Source organism: Muntiacus reevesi, chromosome 1 (assembly GCF_963930625.1).
Source record: "Muntiacus reevesi chromosome 1, mMunRee1.1, whole genome shotgun sequence".
NCBI lineage: Eukaryota > Metazoa > Chordata > Mammalia > Artiodactyla > Cervidae > Muntiacus > Muntiacus reevesi.
Genome location: NC_089249.1, coordinates 231,066,110 through 231,086,584, shown reverse-complemented (window position 1 = coordinate 231,086,584; position 20,475 = coordinate 231,066,110). Strand labels below are relative to the sequence as shown.

General features: G+C 43.0%; 1 pseudogene; it reads left to right on the top strand.

Moving 5' to 3' along the window:
• The first annotated feature begins 237 nt into the window (after positions 1-237).
• On the top strand, positions 238-959 carry LOC136168299 (enhancer of rudimentary homolog pseudogene; annotated as a pseudogene).
• The last annotated feature ends 19,516 nt before the right edge of the window (positions 960-20,475 follow it).

The window sequence follows — 20,475 nt, the reverse complement described above, 5'->3', positions numbered from 1 at the left end:
CTAGCTGTTAAGTGTTGGATGTCAAAATGTATTGTTTAAAGAGAATTCTGCAGTTTGACGGCGTAATATGGCTCCATCTCCCATCTTTTCAACAGTACTTAGGGAGTTTCTATAGACAATCTGCACCAGAGTTCAGGAACCACCTATTTTCTCCAGCATTTTAAAGAGATCTTTCCCGGGGTAAGCTCGTATGTGGCGGCGGAGTCGGCATCGGCTGCAGCGGGAGACTTTGGCACGATGTCTCACACCATCTTGCTGGTACAGCCTACCAAGAGGCCAGAAGGCAGAACTTAGGTTGACTGAATCTGTGAATGAGTGCATGGAAGGTGTTTGTAAAATGTATGAAGAACATCTGAAGAGAATGAATCCCAACAGCCCCTCTATCACATATGATATCAGTCAGTTGTTTGATTTTATTGATGACCTGGCAGACCTCAGCTGCCTTGTTTACTGAGCTGATACCCAGACATACCAGCCTTATAACAAAGATTGAATTAAAGAGAAAATCTACGTGCTCCTTCGTCGACAGGCCCAATAGGCTGGGAAATAGTTGAGTTTGGAAGCATTAGGGGAATGGGGGTGGGCTTGGAACACAGATGTGTGCAGTGTGCTGTAGTGGAAGTTTTGTATTATAGTTATCCTGTTTCCATTTTGGTATACCCTAGCCAGAATTGAATGTATTAGATAAAATGTGATGATCTTGTCCAATCTGAAGACCCCTTTGCCCCCCTACCCCCTCTTTTTTTACTTAAACATTTTTATGATGATTTAGATGGAAGTTGGTTTTTGTCAGTTAACGTTGGTTCCAGTCCCTCAAACTGTTCATACCTGCTTTATAACATCCACTGTACTAATCCTCCTTCAAATTGGGGTGGGGAGTGGAGGCGCAGTTTAGTTACGTCCTCAAGATAAAGTCTTGGTGAAAAACAAATAAATGTTCTTTACTTATAAAAAATAAAATAAAATAAAGAGATCTTTCCCTGGGTCCAGAGATGTTACCAGCGCTGGCTCTCAATACAACTCAGCTGCTAGAGAACATTTCTTCCCACTTCCACGTTTAGCAACATCATGTTGGCTGCTTGTGAGTATTTACACTCTGGAAACTGGAAAATACTACAAATCAGTGTTTCTATTTCCACAGGGAGCTGGTTGTTAAACATTTAAAAGCACACGTGTGCCTGGATCCAACTGAAATGTCTTCCACTGAACATCAGGAGTATTTTCTCCCTTCTGCCTATAAATAAAGAGTAAAGAATAAAGTAAAGAGTAAAGAGTAATTATTATGCCTGAGTAAACTCATAAAAGGGTTCAATGGAGCCCCATGTAGCAAGGTAATGGCAATGCTACTGTTAGGTAGTTAGATAGGGAAAAAGAGTCCAAAATGGCGGTGGCTAAAAGACCTGGAAGGGAAAGCCCGGGAAAATAGAACAAAGGAAGGTCCGAAGACCAGAGTGAGAACCTCAGGTAAAACAAACAACACTCCTGGCTGGCCCAATTTACATAAGACAGAGAAGCATATAAAAAGAGGAACCAAAGCCCTCTTCTCTCCGCCCCCCCGCCCCCACGCGATGGGGCGATCTTCTCTTCACGTCTTTGGATCAATGTGCCCTCATGCCTCGAAGATGGATTTTCCTGCTATTATCTAAATAAATAGAGCTGTAACACTGAGCTGTAACACTGATTTATTTAAGAGCTATAACATGGTCCATTCGAGACCTGAGAGCTCTGTCCTCCAAGAGCTGTGACCCGCCAAGGGGCTTTAATGTCCGTCACTCCAAATTTTTGTTGTGACGAGACAAAGAACCGAGGAGCATACACTCGAGTGACACTACCATTCCTTAAAGACCACATCTGTGCCAGAATCTGGAGTAAGGCTGCCATGTGTATCATCTCATTTACTCATCCCACACTGCTGTAAGGTAGGACCTACTGCCACACCCCTCTCACAGATGAGACACCAAGGCTCAGACAGATCAAGGTCACTTGTCCACAGTTACCCATGGAGTAAATGACAGGGCTGGGATTCAATCTGGGTGTGTCTGTCCCCACATCCCTGGCAATTGACATGGAGGCTGTTTCTCTCCAGGAGATGTTCACAGCCTCCTCTCCTGACTAGTCCCTCCTTTCCTAGCAGTACTGACCTCTACCTTGGAGAGTCAGTTCTCATTTGTAAACACCAGAAACCAATTCTGATTGTTTTGGCAGGAAGGGGATTTATTTAGAGGTTATGAGGTAGCTCACGAAATTGCCAGAAATGTGAAGAATCAAGCTTGGAAAACAAGCAGGAATCCAGGTAGACCAGTCATCCACCAGGTGAGGACACCAATGTTCTCACTACATCATTGGACACTTTGCTGCTATTGGAAACTGGATGCAGTTGCCACTGCCTGGGATGAATCCTCTTTTCCAGCTTCTCTGCATTGCCTATTCTGGATCCCAAGCCCCAGTGGGAACATGTGTTTGGCAGAGCATCACTCACTTTGCCCCACCCTTACCTCCAGTGGGTGGAGTGGGCTTCTGGAGTAGGAGGCAGATCCTACCATCAGGATTCTTACAATGGAGGATTCCATAAGAGGGCAGTCAGATGCTGGGTAGCTGCAGGGAGCTCTATCACTTTTACACACTGATTTCCCCCAATTTCTTGACTACAGACAACTTCTCTGTGCTTCCTGCAGACATGTGGAATATCACTCATCACTTTTCTTATCCTGATTCATATATTTCTTTCTTCACCATAAATTAAAACACATTTAATTACAAATTATGGGAAAACACAATTCAAACAGTAAGGAGGATATATAGGCTAATGTAGCTAAAAATGTCATGGAATATTTGCCTTCAGGTGAGGTTTGATCCAGCATTTCAAGTGATATCATGAAGGACTTCATATCTTTCTACCTCTGCTCTGCCTCCACAGTGTCACCTTCACCCTCCCATAGTAGCCACAGTTTCAAACCATATGCCTTTATACCTCCCATTCTAGGAGAAGGAAGAGGGTGTTCCTAGTGGTTCCTACACAGGCTGAGATTCCTTCTACGCTTTTGGCTTGAACTAAGGACAAATGCCCCTCTCCAAACTATGACCGTGGTCATGGGATGGGATACACTGATTGATTCAGACCAATCAGGATCTATGGCTGCTGGACGGTGCCGTTCCTCCCTGGAGCAGTACCACTGTCAGTGCCCAGGTAGGTTTTTTGAAGTGTCATCTGTCTCCCAGGAATCTCTGAGGGCTAAGTGTCCTCAGATGCACTTTTAATCTAAAGGTAATGGTGTGAGTCACCAAGGTGGGTGTGGGGGCTGGGGTATCAGTCCTGGTTTTGAACAATGCCCCTCTCTGAAAATTCCTATTCATTGAGTGTGACTCACTCTGTCTTTTTAGAACAGGCTTCCAGTTTCCTTTGGGTCTCTGGAGCTTCACGGCACAGGTTTTGAGGGAAAATATGGTAATGATAATAGGGAGAGAGAGAGAGAGCAGGGGTGGGGTGGGGATGTACAGGAGAGGAAACTTATAAACATCAGTAGCTCCTCTTTTTTCCTCCAGTTCAATTGCATTAAAAATAGAGATCTCCAAACAATCTCAAAGTCATTCAAACCAGGCCCTCATTTCAGGATTGTTGTTCAGTTGCTAAGTCACGTCTGACTCTTTGAGACCCTATAGACTGCAGCACGCCAGGCTTCCCTGTTCTTCCCTGTCTCTTGGAGTTTGCTCAAACTCATGTCCATTGAGTCAGTGATGCCGTTCAACCATCTCATCCTCTGTTGTCCCTTTCTCCTCTTGCCCTCAATCACTCCTGGCATCAGGGTCTTTTCCAGTGAGTCAGCTCTTAGCATCAGGTGACCAAAGTATTGGCACTTCAGCTTAAAGCATCAGTCCTTCCAATGAATATTCAGGACTGATTTCCTTTAGGATGGACTGGTTGGATCTCCTTGTAGTCCAGGGAACTCTCAAGAGTCTTCTTCAACACCACAGTTTGAAAGCATCAATTCTTCACCACTCAGCCTTCTTTATGGTCCAGCTCTCACATCCATACATGACTACTGGAAAAACCATAGCTTTGACTAGACAGGCCTTTGTTGGCAAAGTGCTGTCTCTGCTTTTTAATACTCTGTCTAGGTTTGTCATAGCTTTTCTTCCAAGGAGCAAGGGTCTTTTAATTTCACGGCTGCAGTCATCATCTGCAGTGATTTTGAAGCCCAAGAAAATAAAGTCTGTCACTGTTTCCATTGTTTCCCCATCTATTTGCCATGAAGTGATGGGACCTTATGTCATGATCTTAAGTTTTTTGAATGTTGAGTCTTAAGCCAGCTTTTTCACTCTTCTTTCACCTTCATCAAGAAGTTCTTTAGTTCCTCTTCACTTTCTGCATCTGTGTATCTGAGGTTGTTGATATTTTTCCTGGCAATCCTGATTCCAGCATATGAGTCATCCAGACCAGCATTTTGTATGATGTACTCTGTATATAAGTTAAATAAGCAGGTGACAATATACAGCCTTGACATACTCCTTTCCCAATTTTGGACCGGTCTGTTGTTCCATGTCTGGTTCTAACTGTTGCTTCTTGTCTATCCCAAATACATCATTATCCTTAAAGCATCTTTACCTCACAATTGATTTGTTCAGAGAACATTTAACACAAAGCACTCAGGGATATCTGGGCTATGTTTTCTAGAAAGGTTTTCTCTTGTAACCAACCCACCATATATTCCCATTCTTTTTTTTTTTTCCTAAATAGACATTATTTTTTTAGAGCAGTTTTAGGTTAATAGAAGAACTGAATAGAAAATACAGAAAAAGTCCATATGCCCTATTCTCTGTCTCCTACATGCCTCTATTATTAACATCTTGCATTAGTGTGGTGCATTGGTTACAACTGATGAACCAATGCTGATACGTTATTACTAACTAATGTCCATAGCTTATATTAAGGTTTGCTCTTGATGTTGTACATACAATGGGTTTTGACAAATGCATTAATGTCAGGAATCCACCACTGCAGTATATACAGGACAGTTTCACTGCCCTAAAAACTTCCGTACTCCACCAATTCATCCATACCTCTCTCTCCCTAGAACTCTGGCACCCATTGACTAATCCTGTACTGCCTCTGTAGCCTCATCTTTGACAGAATGTCATATAGTTGGAATTATACAGCAAGTAGCCTTCTCAGATCTGCTTCTTTCACTTAGTGATATGCATTTAAAATATGCATATCATAAATATGATATGCATAAAAATACATGATATCCATGTATTTTCTTGGCATAACAGCCTCTTTTGTTAAATTATTGAATCATATTCCATTGTCTGGATGTACCACAGTTTGTTTGTCTGTTCACCAAGGGAAGGACATCTTGGTTGCTTTCATCTTTTGGCAATTACGAATAAAACTGCTACCAACATCCATGTGCAGGTTTTTGTGTGGACATGTTTTTAACTCATTTGGATAGATACCAAGGAGCACAACTGCTCGGTCATATGGTAAGAGTATATTTAGTTTTGTAAGAAACTGCCTTTCAAAGTCACTGTAACTTTTTGCACCCCTCCAGCAATGAATTAAAGTTCCTGTTACTCCTCATCTTTGTCAGTGTTCAATCTCGTCAGTTCCCTCAGAGACATCCTGACTATCTCCTAGACAGATTTTATCTTGCAATAAGCCCACCTTATGCCCTCATTCTATTTTTTATTTTTAAAAAAATGATTTTTAAAGTCCTTTTATTTAGGGGTAATTTCTTATGCAGCATCAGGTAGTTAAGAGCCACACACCAGCCCTAAGCCAACAGCCAGCACCAGTGTGCTAGGCGTGTGAGTCAGGCATGTTGGATCCTCCAGCCTTCAGACAGCTGCCGCTCTAGCGGACATGTGACTACAGCGGCATAAGAAACCCCAAGTGTATACTGCCCAGTCAAGACCTTCCTGAATTCCTACCTACAGAAACAGCTTATTTCCTGGATCTTATTATGACTATACAATAGAAGTTCAGGACTCCTAGGTTCTTTCCATTTAATAGAATTAAGAGAAAAAAGTGACAACTCGGTGCTCTAATCTCAGCTTAGTTGTTTGTTGGCTACACGTCAGTAGAAAAGGAATATTGCTTTTTGAAAACTCATTTTCCTGAGATATGAAATACAACAGCACCACCAGCTCTGCCCACCAGTCATAGCTGACATGAAAATAAATGTGGCCATGTTTTGTAGAGTGTCATTTATTGAACAAAACTTCCCAAGTATCACATTAATGGAGGGAACCAGTAGTAAAAATTTTGAAGTCATGTCTATCTGACTTGGGATCTTTATATAGGATTTCCTCTCCATCCAAACTGCCAAGTCACCATCTAAATTCTTTGTAAGCTTTCCTCTGGGCACATTTCTAATGGCCTAATTGGAGAGGTCTGCCAAAAATTTAACATTTGCAATATAATCCACAATGTGCATAATCTACTTGAACACACTGCCCTTAACAAAACAAAATGTCCATATAATTCCTAACCACCCAGACTGGGGTCTCCCTTAGACCAGTAAAAACTAAAATGCTAACCACAGTGATTATAATTTATTGGGCACTTATTATGTGCTGAGCACTATACTAGGTACTTTATATACATTATCTCAATTAATCCTTTCCCCATCCCAGGAGTAAATATTACCACCCTTGTTCACTGATTTAAAAAAAAAAAAAAAAGATTTTGACTTCCAGGTAAAAATGAAGGACTAAATACACACAAATTTTTGTGTTTACTCCCATTTGAAACTCCATTAAAAGTGTTAATTGATTTTTTTTAAAAGTCAAGCAATGTCTGGCCCATAATACGGGGCTCATAAATATTTGCTGAATAAATGAATAAAGTAATGAATGAAAAAATTAATAAACCTACAAAGTAAATAAAACAGACACTGAGCTCACACCAAAATAATTTTGGAAATTGAAATGAATATGAATGAACTTTGCAGACCTGAGAAATCTGAATCCTAAATTAGCTGTGGGGAAAGCCAAGGAACAGTTAGATTACAGCTCAGACTTTCACCAAGGGCTCAAGATGGGGAGCACTAGCTATCTCCTACAGTAGAGGTGGGGTAGAGCTAAAAACAGGGGCTGGTTGGTTTAAATGGTAGTCTAAGAAGCTGGTGGATCCCAGATCCCATCACCCTCTCTAGTCAGCCATGTGACTCCCCCTTTCCCACTTGGGCACAAGCCTAAGCTTTATTCTCAGGAGAAAGTGGAACAGGAGGAATCTGGGTTAGAGAAAACCCTACAACTGAGAGTGAAGGTATTAATATTATGGAAAAAAGAGGGGCTGGGTGAGTGACACACTGAATTGCTGAGTCCCCAGCCCTCCTTTCTCCTCTGGATGCCAGAGAGCTGGCAGTCAGTCTTGTACTCTCCTAAAAGAAGAAAAGAAAGACTTTCTCTGGGAATGTGACTAGCCCAAGGAGAAAGATTTAAAATACTAAAACCAGGAGTTTCCCAATGAAGGAGCCAGCCAGGTCAGCCTACAGCAAAGATCACAATCATTCACAGCTTCCAAAAAATACGTCATTCTTAAATATGAACAAACAAGGATCACTATACATTTGAGGAAAGCCAAATGAAAGGTAGAAACCAAAGTAAACATAAGAAAAGTATTTTGGAGGAAGCAGAAAAAGTACATTAAGTACATGGAGAGGAAATCTCTTTTAAAAACCATCATTACTAGAATTCCCTGGTGGTATAGTGGATAGGAATCCGCCTGTCAATGCAGGGAACATGGATTCAATCCCTGGTCTGGGAAGATTCTACGTGCTGCAGAGCAACTAAACCTGTGAGCCACAACTACTGAGTCTGTGCTCTGGAGCCCTCGAGTCTCAACTCCTGAGCCTGTGGGTTGTAACTACAGAAGCCTGAATGCCTAGAGCCTGTGCTACACAACATGAGAAGCTTACACATCTCAACAAAGACCCAGTGCAGCCAGTTCAGTTCAGTTCAGTCCTTCAGTCGTGTCCGACTCCCTGAGACCCCATGGACTGCAGCACGCCAAGGCCTCCCTGTCCATCATCAACTCCCAGAGTTTACCCAAACTCATGTCCATTGAGTCAGTGACGCCAGTCAACCATCTCATCCTCTGTCGTCCCCTTCTCCTCCTGCCTTCAATCTTCCTGAGTATCAGGGTCTTTTCCAATGAGTCAGTTCTTAGCATCAGGTAGCCAAAGTATTGGAGTTTCAGCTTCAGCATCAATCCTTCCAATGAATATTTGGAACCGATTTCCTTTAGGACGGATTGGTTAGATCTCCGTACAGTCCAAGGGATTCTCAAGAGTCTTCTCCAACACCACAGTTCAAAAGCATCAATTCTTCGGCACTCAGCTTTCTTTATAATACAACTCTCACATCCGTACATGACTACTGGAAAAACCAGTAGATGGACCTTTGTTGGCAAAATAATGTCTCTACTTTTTAATATGCTGCCAAAAATAAAATAAAATATATAATTACTATTTCCAGGGTGTTAGATATTTTGCATTCATGAAAAAAGAACAGTATACTATAAAAAAAGAAATATCAAGAAAATAAAAAAGAACTCCTGGAAATTGCAAATAGCTTAAATTGAAAAGCCAGGAGAACTGTTGGAAGATAAAACTGAGGAACTCTCCCAGAACAAAGAATAAAAACCAAAGAGGTAGAACCTAAGACAGAAAGGGAAAGAAAAGCAGAGGACCTATCTAGGAGGTCAATCTTCTGTTAAACGAAGGAGAATCAAACATTAAAGAAATGAATCAGTCAGGGTTTGAACAGAGAAACAGAACCAACACAACTCAGGATATGGGATTTCTTGCAGAGGTTAGGCCCTCCATCATTGTGGAGTTGGTGGACAGGAGTCTATGAAGACTGCTGCCTTTACAAACTAGTATTGAGCCTAGTCTATAGAGACTGGCAGTTGGGAAGGAAACCTGGGTGTGGATAAGAGCAAAGATAAGGTGGAACCCAAAAGGGCAAACTGGAACCCATGTCTTTCTCACACTCCCTCCAACCCGAATGCCATTGATGACCTATAGGAGAACCTGGCACCCTTTCACCATCACAGAGCTACACATGCACTGGCCAAAGAAGATGGAAAGGCTGAAGGAACAGATATGGTGGGTGTTAATGGAACTGTGAGTCCAGATGCTGCTCCAAACCAATCAGGTGAGCTAAGGGATGCCTCAGTGCCTGACACCAGACACCACAGTTCACAACATACAAATATGGCTGCTGCTTTATTTTCACCTTCCAAATCTGGTACAAAATGTCCTTTGTGGCCAACACTAGCCTGATACCAGATAGAGAAGGGGGTTCTGGGAAATGTGATTCCAGCTTAGCTAAGATGACACAGCACAAAGTAAGCATTTATCATGATGGACATTTTTAATTAAAAGAGTCCACAGAGTGCCCTGAATATGAAAATGCACTCACATCAAGTCATGCCACTGTGAAATTTCTAAAATCTGGAGACAGAGAGAAAACAAGATTCCAGAAAGAAAAAAATAGGTTTCAGATGAAGAACCACAATGACATCAGGTCACAAAAAAGCATATCAGAAAATCAGAAAAAACAAGCTATGTCTAAAATTCTGAAGAGAAATGATTTCCAAGCTAGAATTCTCCACCCAAATTACCACTTAGAGGTAAGGGTAGAATAAGGGACTTTCAGACATGTGTAGTCTGAGGAAGTTGTTGAATAATGTGATCTACCAAGAGATAGGAGGTTCTGGCAAAGGTAGATACAAAGCAGCAGAGGGCAGTGACAGGAACCCCAGAGGAGAGTGTAGGAGGACCTCAACCCACAGCTGTGCCTGAGACCCAGAGAAAACCAGGCCAGGCCCGATGGTCAGAGGATCTCCAGGGATTTCACTGAGGTGAAGTTGACAGAATGTTCCATGTATTGAAATATATTGACAGAAGACTCACAATTAGGGATTTCTTGGGTAGAGTTTATGATAATCGTGCAAATACTTAGGAAAAAAGCAAAATCAGGGCAAGCATGACCTCCAGGGGAAATAACAATTAAAGAAGAAAGGAAAAATATTCCTAGAATACTACATGGCTCAGCTGTGAACAGCATTCCACAGTCATGATAGTATGAATGCTGAATACTGATCTAATAAATATTAGATGTAACTATATTGGGAGACAGGAAAGGGATTGGGGAGTATGTACATGGTGGGAGGGGATGAAGATGCTAAAGGATCAATCCTCATATCTCAATCTAGAATTCTCAGTTGATTATTTGACCCAATTTTATACCATGTGAAAGTACTGCCAAACAGACAAATACATACAGTTTATAGTATGATATATATGATCCTGTTTCAAAGTGGGAAGCCAAAGGTAATGCTTAAAATTGAAAAAGCAGGAAGTATCAATCTAACTATGTTATTTAGATATGCAGAGGTAATTACAAAAAAAAAAAAAAAGCTAAAGGGCTTCAGAGTAGTCATCTCTAGGGAGGAGAAAATAGGCTTAGGGGAGATCTGCCATTTTAAAATAAGGTTTACAGAAGTTCAGTTCAGTTCAGTCGCTCAGTCATGTCCGACTCTTTGTGACCCCATGGACTGCAGCACGTCAGGCCTCCCTGTCCATCACCAACTCCCGGAGGTTACTCAAACTCATGTCCATTGAGTCTGTGATGCCATCCAACCACCTCATCCTCTGTCCTCCCCTTCTCCTCCCACCTTCAATCTTTCCCAGCATCAGGGTCTTTTCCAATGAGTCAGTTCTTCACATCAGGTGGCCAAAGTATTGGAGTTTTAGCTTCAGCATCAGTCCTCCAATGAATATTCAGGACTGATTTCCTTTAGGACTGACTGGTTGGATCTTTGTGCAGTCCAAGGGACTCTCAAGAGTCTTCTCCAACACCATAGTTCAAAAGCATCAATTCTTTGGCACTCAGCTTTCCTTATGGTCCAACTCTCACATCCATCATAAGTGAAGGTGAAGTCGCTCAGTCGTGTCTGACTCTTTGCGACTCCATGGACTGTTGCCTACCAGGCTTCTCCACCCATGGAATTTTCCAGGCAAGAATACTGGAGTGGGTTGCCATTTCCTTCTACTGGTAAAACCATAGTTTCGACTATATGGACCTTTGTCAGCAAAGTAATGTCTCTGCTTTTTAATATGCTGTTTAGGTTTGTCATAGCTTTTCATCCAAGAAGTAAGAGTCTTTTAATTTTATGGCTGCAGTCACCATCTGCAGTGATTTTGAAGCTGAAAATAAAGTCTGTCACTGTTTCCCATCTGTTTGCCATGAAGTGATGGGACCAGATGCTATGATCTTTGTTTTTTGAATGTTGAGTTTTAAGCCAGCTTTTTCACTCTCCTCTTTCACTTTCATCAAGAGACTCTAGTTCCTCTTCGCTTTCTCCCATAAGGGTGGTGTCATCTGCATATCTGAGGTTATTGATATTTCTCCCAGAAATCTTGATTCCAGCCTGGGCTTCATCCAGGCCAGCATTTTGCATGATGTATTCTGCATAGAAGTTAAATAAATAAGGTGACAATTTGGAATAAGTCCGTTGCTTCTTGCCCGGTTCTAACTGTTGCTTCTTGGCCTGCATACAGAGTTCTCAGGAGGCAGGTAAGGTGATCTGGTATTCCCATCTCTTTAGGAATTTTCCACAAGTTGTTGTGATCCACACAGTCAAAGGTTTTGGTGTAGTCAATAAAGCAGAAATGGATATTTTTCTGAAATTCTTTTGCTTTTTCTATGATCCAACGGATGTTGGCAATTTGATCTCTGCTTCCTCTGCCTTTTCTAAATCCAGCTTGAACATCTGGAAATTCTCAGTTCATGTACTGTTGAAACATAGCTTGGAGAATTTTGAGCATTACTTTGTTAGTGTGTGAGATGAGTGCAATTGTGTGGTAGTTTGAACATTTTTGGCATTGCCTTTCTTTGGGATTGAGATGAAAACTGACATTTTCTAGTCCTGTGGCCACTGCTGAGTTTTCCAAATTTGCTGGCATATTGAGTACAGCACTTTCACAGCATCATCTTTTAGGATTTGAAACAGCTCAGCTGGAATTCCATCACCTCCACTAGCTTTGTTCATAGTTTATAGAAGTACTTGACTGTAAACTATTAACATGTACAGGTGGTACTCTGACTTCAAAAAAACTAACTAAAACATAAAGGTATAACTACTGCTATGGTTTGAAGGCTTGTGTCCCCCTAAATTCACAAGTTGAAATCTTAATATCCAATGTGATGGTATTAGAAGGTGGGGCCTTTGGGAGGTGACTGGGTCATGAGGTTAGAGCCCTCATGAATGGGATTAGTGCCCTTTTAAGAGACCCCAGGGAGTTCTCTAGGCCCTTCTGCTATATGAGGACACAGTGAGAGGTATTTAATCCTGAAGAGGGTCTCCATTAGAACCTGACCATGTTGGCATGCTGATCTCAGACTTCCAGGCTCCACAACTTTGAGAAATAAATTTCTGTTGCTTATAAGCTACCCACTCTGTGTGGGATTTTGTTATAGCACCCTGAACAGGCTAAGATAACCATTAACTAAGATAACCATTAAGCAACAAAAGAGGGAAAGGGAAAGATAAAGGGGCATAAGAAAAGGAAAAAGGAAGGAAGAGATAAAGAAAATGAAAGTTGAAATAATTAACTTGCCTAGGCCAAATTCATAATGCTAGTAAATGACAGAGCTGAGGTCTGATCCTAGTTTCATCTGACTCCACACAACTTTCTATAAATCACCACACAACAAGACACTGACCCCCTCAAGGTTTTCATTTGGTCTGGAGTGGACCCGAACGTCTGGTGGGTGACACTGCACCTTGCAGAGAGAGAGGGGCCCGGGGCACAGTTAGTGAGACAGAGGGAGAGGTGCTAGGGTAAATGAACAAACACGAGGTGTCTGCTGAACTAAGGGCAGTGGGGGAACGAGGAGGGACGGCTCCAGTGCGGGTGTGTGAGGATTTGGAGCACAGGCAAACAGGAGCCCATGGGAGACAGAAGTTCAGGCTCCCAGTGGAGATACTGCTGGGAGGGGAGGAAGGAAGGGCGGTTGAGGAGGGAAAAGGATGCTCCCTGGACAGGAATGGGAACATAGCCCAGGACAAAGCCTGTTCAGCAGGGCAGCTGCAGGTTTACATTCCTGAACGAAAACTCTTTCCAGACAAAGCAAATAGCAGGAGCTCAGAGATATCTATGGGACACATGAATGCAAGAGCAAAAGGGAGGGGTTCTTCAGCAATTCAGATTCACCTTCCTGAACTCTAAGTAGTGGGAAAGTGTATGCCTTTGAGGCTCTCATTAGACAAGGTTTGAATATCAGATTTTGCACCAAGACCTAGATGTGATGGTGTGCTGGACAGGTTCAATAGCAGATCTCAAGAGCAGAAAGTTAAATTTTTAGGAAATTTGTAAGACAATTGTTTTTTGAAGAACAGGGTTTAATTAATTTATTAAAATTGGCCACACCATGCTGCAGGATCCCAGTTGCCCTAACAGGAACTGAATTGCACCCTTGGCAGTAAAAGTGTGGAGTCCTAACCATTGGACTGTGGGAGGAGTTCTCAGTCAATTGTTATTGTGTTGGTAGCTTGAAATTTGCCATGATGGGAGTATTAGCACCCTGGAAATCAGTGCAAGCTATGAATTAGGGCTTTGCTTTAATTTCACAAAGCTGGTTACTGAACACTTATCAGCACTCCTCTGCCAACATGTGTTAAGAGGGGAATATAGACATCAACTGAGGGAACAGGGAAGGCATAGGGATAGTGTCAATGATAAGAGCTAACATTTATGGTAAGTAATGTATGCCATATGTTATTATTAGATGCTTTTGTATGTTGTCTCATGAAATCTTATAAAAGTCTGATGAGGTAGATATTTATTTTTTACCCATTTTTATACATGTTTGGGGTTGAGGTCCAAAGAGATTAGATAGTTCGCTCAAAGATGCTGCCAAGCTGCTAAGTCACGTCAGTCGTGTCCGACTCTGTGCGACCATAGACGGCAGCCTACCAGGTTCCCGTCCCTGGGATTCTCCAGGCAAGAATACTGGAGTGGGTTGCCATTGCTCAAAGATACCAGCCAGTAAAAAAGTAGGAATCAAGCCTCCTATTTTAAGTCCAAGATCTCAACACTACCCTAGGGTAGAATATTGCAAAGAGGCTAAGTATCAAGATGTCGGAACCCAGGTGCCTAGATTCAGACACTGCTTCTGACATTCACTCACTGTGTGACCTGGAGTGAGATTATTTTGTCATTCTCTGCCTTGTCTGCTTCATCTGTAAACCAGAGTGAATAATAAGGTCTTCCACACAAAACAGCACTTCACACAGAACCTAGCACTAACAACAGAGTTAGTTATCATAACCCTAATTATTGACAAAATTTGATGGTTTCTCTCATACTCCACATTTCATGAAACTATTTGATTCAAAAAAATAAATAAATAATGTACCTGGTCTCTGGAGAATACAGAAGCAGCAGGTTAGTTGATTACCTACAGGGGGAAGTGGGAACAGATGTGGGAAGGAGGCTGAATCAGCCAAGGTACCCGGGAAACAGAAACCACATTGAGTTATTTGATCAGATAAAATTTAATATAAAGAATTGTTAATGTGACATAAAACTATTTACCAGGTGACTGAAAGGCCAACACCCCAAGGTCTCATGGTGGTAACAACCATAGGAAGCTGCCACCACCCCTTCCAGTGAATATGGCGGGGGTGCCAAGGGAAGAGTTTGTGAATATCAAAGGAACAGGGCTCCTCTGATAGCTCAGCTGGTAAAGAATCCGTCTGCAACGCTGGGTTGATTCCTGAGTTGGGAAGATCCCTTGGAAAAGGGAAAGGCTACCCACTCCAGTATTCTGGCCTGGAGAATTCCTTGGGCTGTATAGTCTATGGGGTCACAAAGAGTCAGACATGACTGAGCGACTTTCACTTTCAAGGGAAAAGCTGGAATTAAGTGTATGATTCAGGCTTATAAGTTGGGGAGAGGACCCATCATGTGCCAGGATACAGACCTCTAAGGAGGGAGCAGCAATGGCTACTGCTGTGTTTTCCAGGGAGATGCAAGGAGGCTGATATTAGAAAAATCACAAGATTGGAATCAGCTATTTCTTCAGGAAGGCAGGATGAAAAAGCAATTATGATGGGGTAAGGGGATTGTTCACAGCGCAGGAAGCAGATAGGAAGCCCACAGGAGAGGCAAGTTTCTTCTGCCTCCTCTGGCTTTAGAATCTCCCTGACACTGTTATTGGGAAGGTCTCTCATAAGGCAACTTACAAAGCAGAAATGTACTATGCAGAGCCCCAGCATCCAAAAGCTGAGCATAAAGGGATGGGTCTGGAGCTGAGAGACAACAATATAGAACTGGTGCAGAGGATTTAAAGTGATTAGTTGGGTGACCTCTGGAATTTCGGTCCCCAGAATATATTAGCCAACTTTAAAAATATATAAATTTTAAATTTAAAAGAAAATTTAACATCTGTTACTGAGTGTGACTGTGATATATGCTTGGCACAAAATTAGTGCTTAATACATTTATTCAGTGAATAGGTAAATGGGAAGAAGCAATTCCTAACTGCATGCAATTACAATCATTTTGTCAAAAACTACTCCATGCATTATCCTGGAGATCAAGCAGACAGGGGGAAGCACATGGTCTCTGTGTCCATGGTGAGGGTAGGGAATAAATCTAACAATTAGACAAATGAGTTGAATACAGAGAGTATGAAGGGAACAAATGTGGTAAGAGCATGGTTAACGCAGGTGTGGATGGTGAGATTCTTAGATAGGATACCGAGGTCCTCTCTGTGATCATAACATTTAACTGAGGCCTCTGCATGCATGAGCATGTACTAAGTTGCTTCAGCTGTGTCCAACTCTTTATGACCCCATGGACTATAGTCCGCCAGGCTCCTCTGCCCATGGGCTTCTCCAGGCAGGAATACTGGAGTGGGTTGCCATCCCTTCCTTCAGGGGTTCTTTTCGACCCAGGGATGGAACCCACATCTTTTACATCTCCTGCATTGGCTGGTGGGTTTACCACTAGCGCCACCTGGGAAGCCCAAATTGAGGCCTAATGGATGGCCAAGGAACAGCCTCCCAAGATCTGGGGGCAGAACGTCATAGGCAGAGGGAAAAGCGGTTGCAGAGACCTCAACACAGGAGAGAGCTTGCTGCGCTTCAGACAGTGACTGATGACCTGGTGACAGGATGTGCTGAGTGAGAGGGATGCCAGGGGCTGGTCAGTTGGGCTCTGTAGGCTACTGGGGGGCAGGAGCAGTATATTTTAATCTAAATGTGGTTAAAAATAAACATTGTAGGAGCTTCCCTCGTGGTCCAGTGGTTGGAATCCTCCTGCCAAAGGAGGAGACACAGGTTTAATCCCTGGTCTGGGAAGACCTCACATGCTGCAGGCAACTAAAGTCTGTGCACCATAACTACCGAGCCTGTGCCCTAGAGCCCAGGAGTTGCCACTGGGCTGCACGTGCCCATGCAGCTGAAGCCCAGGTGCCCTAGAGCCTGCGCTCTGCAACAAGAGGGGCCACCACAATGAGAAGCCTGATCACTGTAACCAAGAGTAGTCCCCACTCGCCACAACTAAAGAAAAGCCCAAGCACCAACAAAGACCCAGTGCAGCCAAAAATAAACAAATACATAAAAACATTAAAAAAAAAAAAAAAGAAATCTAGCTATTAGAAAAGACTGTAGTTTTTTCAATACAAATGGTTATCAAACTTTAATTTCTCAAAGGTCACTCTGGCTCCTGGTACTGAAGCATCCCAGTGGATCAAGGCTGGAAAGAAGGACTGTATTCGTTTCCCAAGGTAGACACAAAAAATACACACAAACCACCTGGCTTCAAACAACAGAAATGTATTCGCACAGCTCGGGGGGGCAGATGTCCAAAACTAAGGCATCAGGAGGGCCATACCCCCTCTTAGGCTTCAGGACAGAATCTTGTCTCTTTCATCTTCTGTGACCCTCTTGACTGTGATGGCACAGTTTCAGTCTCTGCTTCTGCCTCACATGGTCTCCTCTCTGTCTCTTCTGTCCAGTGAGTTTACTGGACACCTGTTATTGGATTTAGGGCCCATTCTGTTAATCCAGAATGATCTCATCTTGAGATTCTTAACTTGCATTAAATCTGCAGAGACCTGTTTTTCTTTTCTTTTTTTAAAATATCATTAGTATTATGATGACCAGAATGTTGGAGTGGGTAGCCGTTCCCTTCTTGAGGGGATCTTCCCAGCCCAGGGATCGAACCCAGGTCTCCCACATTGCAGGCAGATTCTTTACCAGCTGGGCTACAAGGGAAACCGAAGAATGCTGGAGTGGGTAGCTAATCCCTTCTCCAGGGGATCTTACCGACTCAGGAATCGAACCAGGGTCTCCTGCATTGCAGGCGAATTCTTAACCAGCTGAGCTACCAGGGAAGCCCTATTATTAGTATTATGATGACCATAATTTTTTTTGTTACACTGGGTCTTCGTTGCTGCACCCAGGCTTTCTCTAGTTGCGGCGAGCAGGAGTTACTCTTCATTGCAGTGCACAGGCTGCTCTTGTTCCGAAGCACAGGTTTCAGGTGCTTGGGTTCAGTAGTTGTATCATGCAGGCTCTAGTGTGTGTCAGCTTCAGCAGTTGCAGCACTCAGGCTCAGCAGTTGCGGCTCATGGGCTTTAGAGCTTGGGGTCAGTAGTGGCACATGGGCTTAGTTGCTCCACAGCATGTGGAATCTTCTCAAACCAGGGAGTGAACCCACACTCCCTGCAAATTCTCATCTGCTGCACCACCAGGGAAGTCCAAGATCTGTTTTTCAAATTAGGCAACAATCACAGGTTAGAGGTTGTATCTTTTGGGGGCTGCTGTTCAACCAACCACAGAGATCTGTGAGGAGATTCAGTGGGAATGCAGGTGAGAGACGATGATGGATTAGAGAGGTAAACTGGTGATGGAGAAAGGTGGAAATGTTGGATGGAGGGTGTGTTAGTCAGGGTCCTCCAGAGAAACAGAACCAAAAGGATACACACACACACACACACACACACACACACACACACACACACACAAAGGAATATATATATACATACCGTAAGGAACTGGCTCTCATGATTATGGAGACTGGGAAGTCCGCAGATCTGCTGTCACCTTGCTGGAGAACCAGGAAAGCCAAGATATAGTTCAAGGCTGACTCTGAAGGCCCAAGAACCAGGAGAACTGATGATGTAAATTCCAGTTCCAAAGCTAGCAGGCTGGAGATAACCAGAAGAGCCAATGTTTTCTTCTCAGAAACAAAGTGGTGGCCCTCCTCCTGCAGCCTGGCAGAGGGCGTTCCTTCCTACCCAGTCTTTTCTGTTCCAGACAGGTCCTCAATTTATTGGATGAGGCTCACTCACATTAGGGAAGGTAATCTGTTTTACTCAGTTTATTGATTCAAATGCTCATCTCAGCCAGAAACACCCTCACAGACACACCCTGGATAACAACTGGCCGGTATCTGGGCACTGTGTGGCCCAGTTGAGTGGACACATAAAACCAAGCAACACAGGTGAGAGTTAAGGGAGGAAAGGAATGAGGGGTCTCATGTTCCAGGAAGAGATACATACTGCATAGCCTAGTTCAGGACCAGATGGCAAAGGTGAAGAAGGTAGAACTGGGAGAGGCCAGAGGCTGGTGGATGCTACCCTATGGAGGGGAAAACTGAGTCACTGCCTCAGCACTGAGACTCTCTTGCAGTCTCTGTCTTCCCCTATCTTTAGAAAAGTTATTTCCCTTCTGGCTCCTGGGGCAAACAGCTCCCGTCAGGAAGGAATTCTCTGGCAGTAAAGGCATCATCACCAAGTAGATGCATCGGTGAAGAACTGGAGTACACTGGGCACCATCTTTGGACAGGGAGATGGAATCTTTGAAAACCTTCCCTCTGCATCTCCAGCACATGCAGGACTTCTCAGGTTTATAGAATTAATACTAAGCTATCGAGCTGCACCAATTCTGCAGTGTTCTGATTCCAATCTGAATGGAGGATCTCCTCACCCACTTGCAGTTTCTGTGGGTCAAGAATCCAGAAGCAGCTGAAACTGTGTGGTTCTGAGTCAGGGTCTCTCATGAGGTTGTAGTCAAGATGTTGACTGGGGCCGCAATAGTCCTCTGACAGCTTGACAGGATGCAGGCTATTCTTCCAAGATGATCCCCTCACATGGCTGTTATTAAGAGATCCCAGTTTCTTGCCAGCTGTTCGAAGGAGACCTAAGTTCCTCACCACATGAGCCTCTTTCTAGGGCGGTTCAGTGACCTCACAACATGGCAGCTGGCTCCCCCTAGAAAAACTGATTCCAGAAAGAGCAAGGAGGAAGCTGTAGTGCCTTTAGTGATCTGCCTTAGATGCCACCTACCCCATCATTTTGGCTACATTCTATTTGTTAGAAGTAAATCACTAAATACAACCCAAATTCAACGGATATGGAATTCAGCTCTAAATCTTTTTTCAAATTTTTGTTTATTTATTTTTAATTATTTTTGGCTGCACTGGGTCTTTGTTGTCACAGGAAGACTGAGTTGCTCTGCGGCATGTGGGATCTTCCTGGACCAGGGATCAAACCTGTGTCCCATGCATTGCAAGGCAGATTCGTAACCCCTGGGCCATGATGGAAGGCCTCAGCCCTACTTATTAAAGAGAAAAACATGATATAACTTGTGGACATATTGCAAATGTCCAAGTATGTCAGGAGCTTGTCTCTGACACCAAGCAGGCTCTAAGAAATGGTTATTGTACAGTGAGGGATGTATCTTTTAGAACTTGCTTAATGTGGAAAACTATTGAGCCACAGATTGGGATAATATCTCTCCTGTTTTCTCTGAACTGGGTGGCAAGAATGTCAATAACAACAGCATCAATAAAACATCAACAGGAAAAATGGCACCTTATATTTGCTGAGCAAATGTGAGAATGTTGGCATTTCAAGAGCAGGAGCATCGCGTGTTTAGTTCTCTACTATATTTCCAGCACCTAGAAGCAGGTGCTCAATATTTAGAATTGAATGAAGGTATTTCTCATTCTAATGTCACAAAAACTTTATGAGGTAGACACTGTTATTGTTTCCATTCTACAAATGGGAAAATGGAGATACAGGGAGATTGAGTGATTTGCCAAAGCAACGTAGAGTGGTAGAGTGATAGAATACCACTATTGGTAGAGTGGTAGAACTCAGACAATCTGACTCCAAATATCACTACTACCCTTACTGGCCATAAAGAAATTAAATGATAACTTGTAATTACTGAACCAGTACTGGTAACAATGGATTGGCTTGCACTAATGGAAGGAAGAGGAAGCCTGAATTAAAACAAAACAGTGGATAATCCAAAAACCATTTTCATTTGGCTCAGGAATACAGCCAGAGACATTCTCTGAGGAGCAGCTATATTCAAACCATCTGGACTTTACCCCAATCTGTACCCAGGGCTGACATTCTCTGCAAAGGATCCTCAAAGGGTCC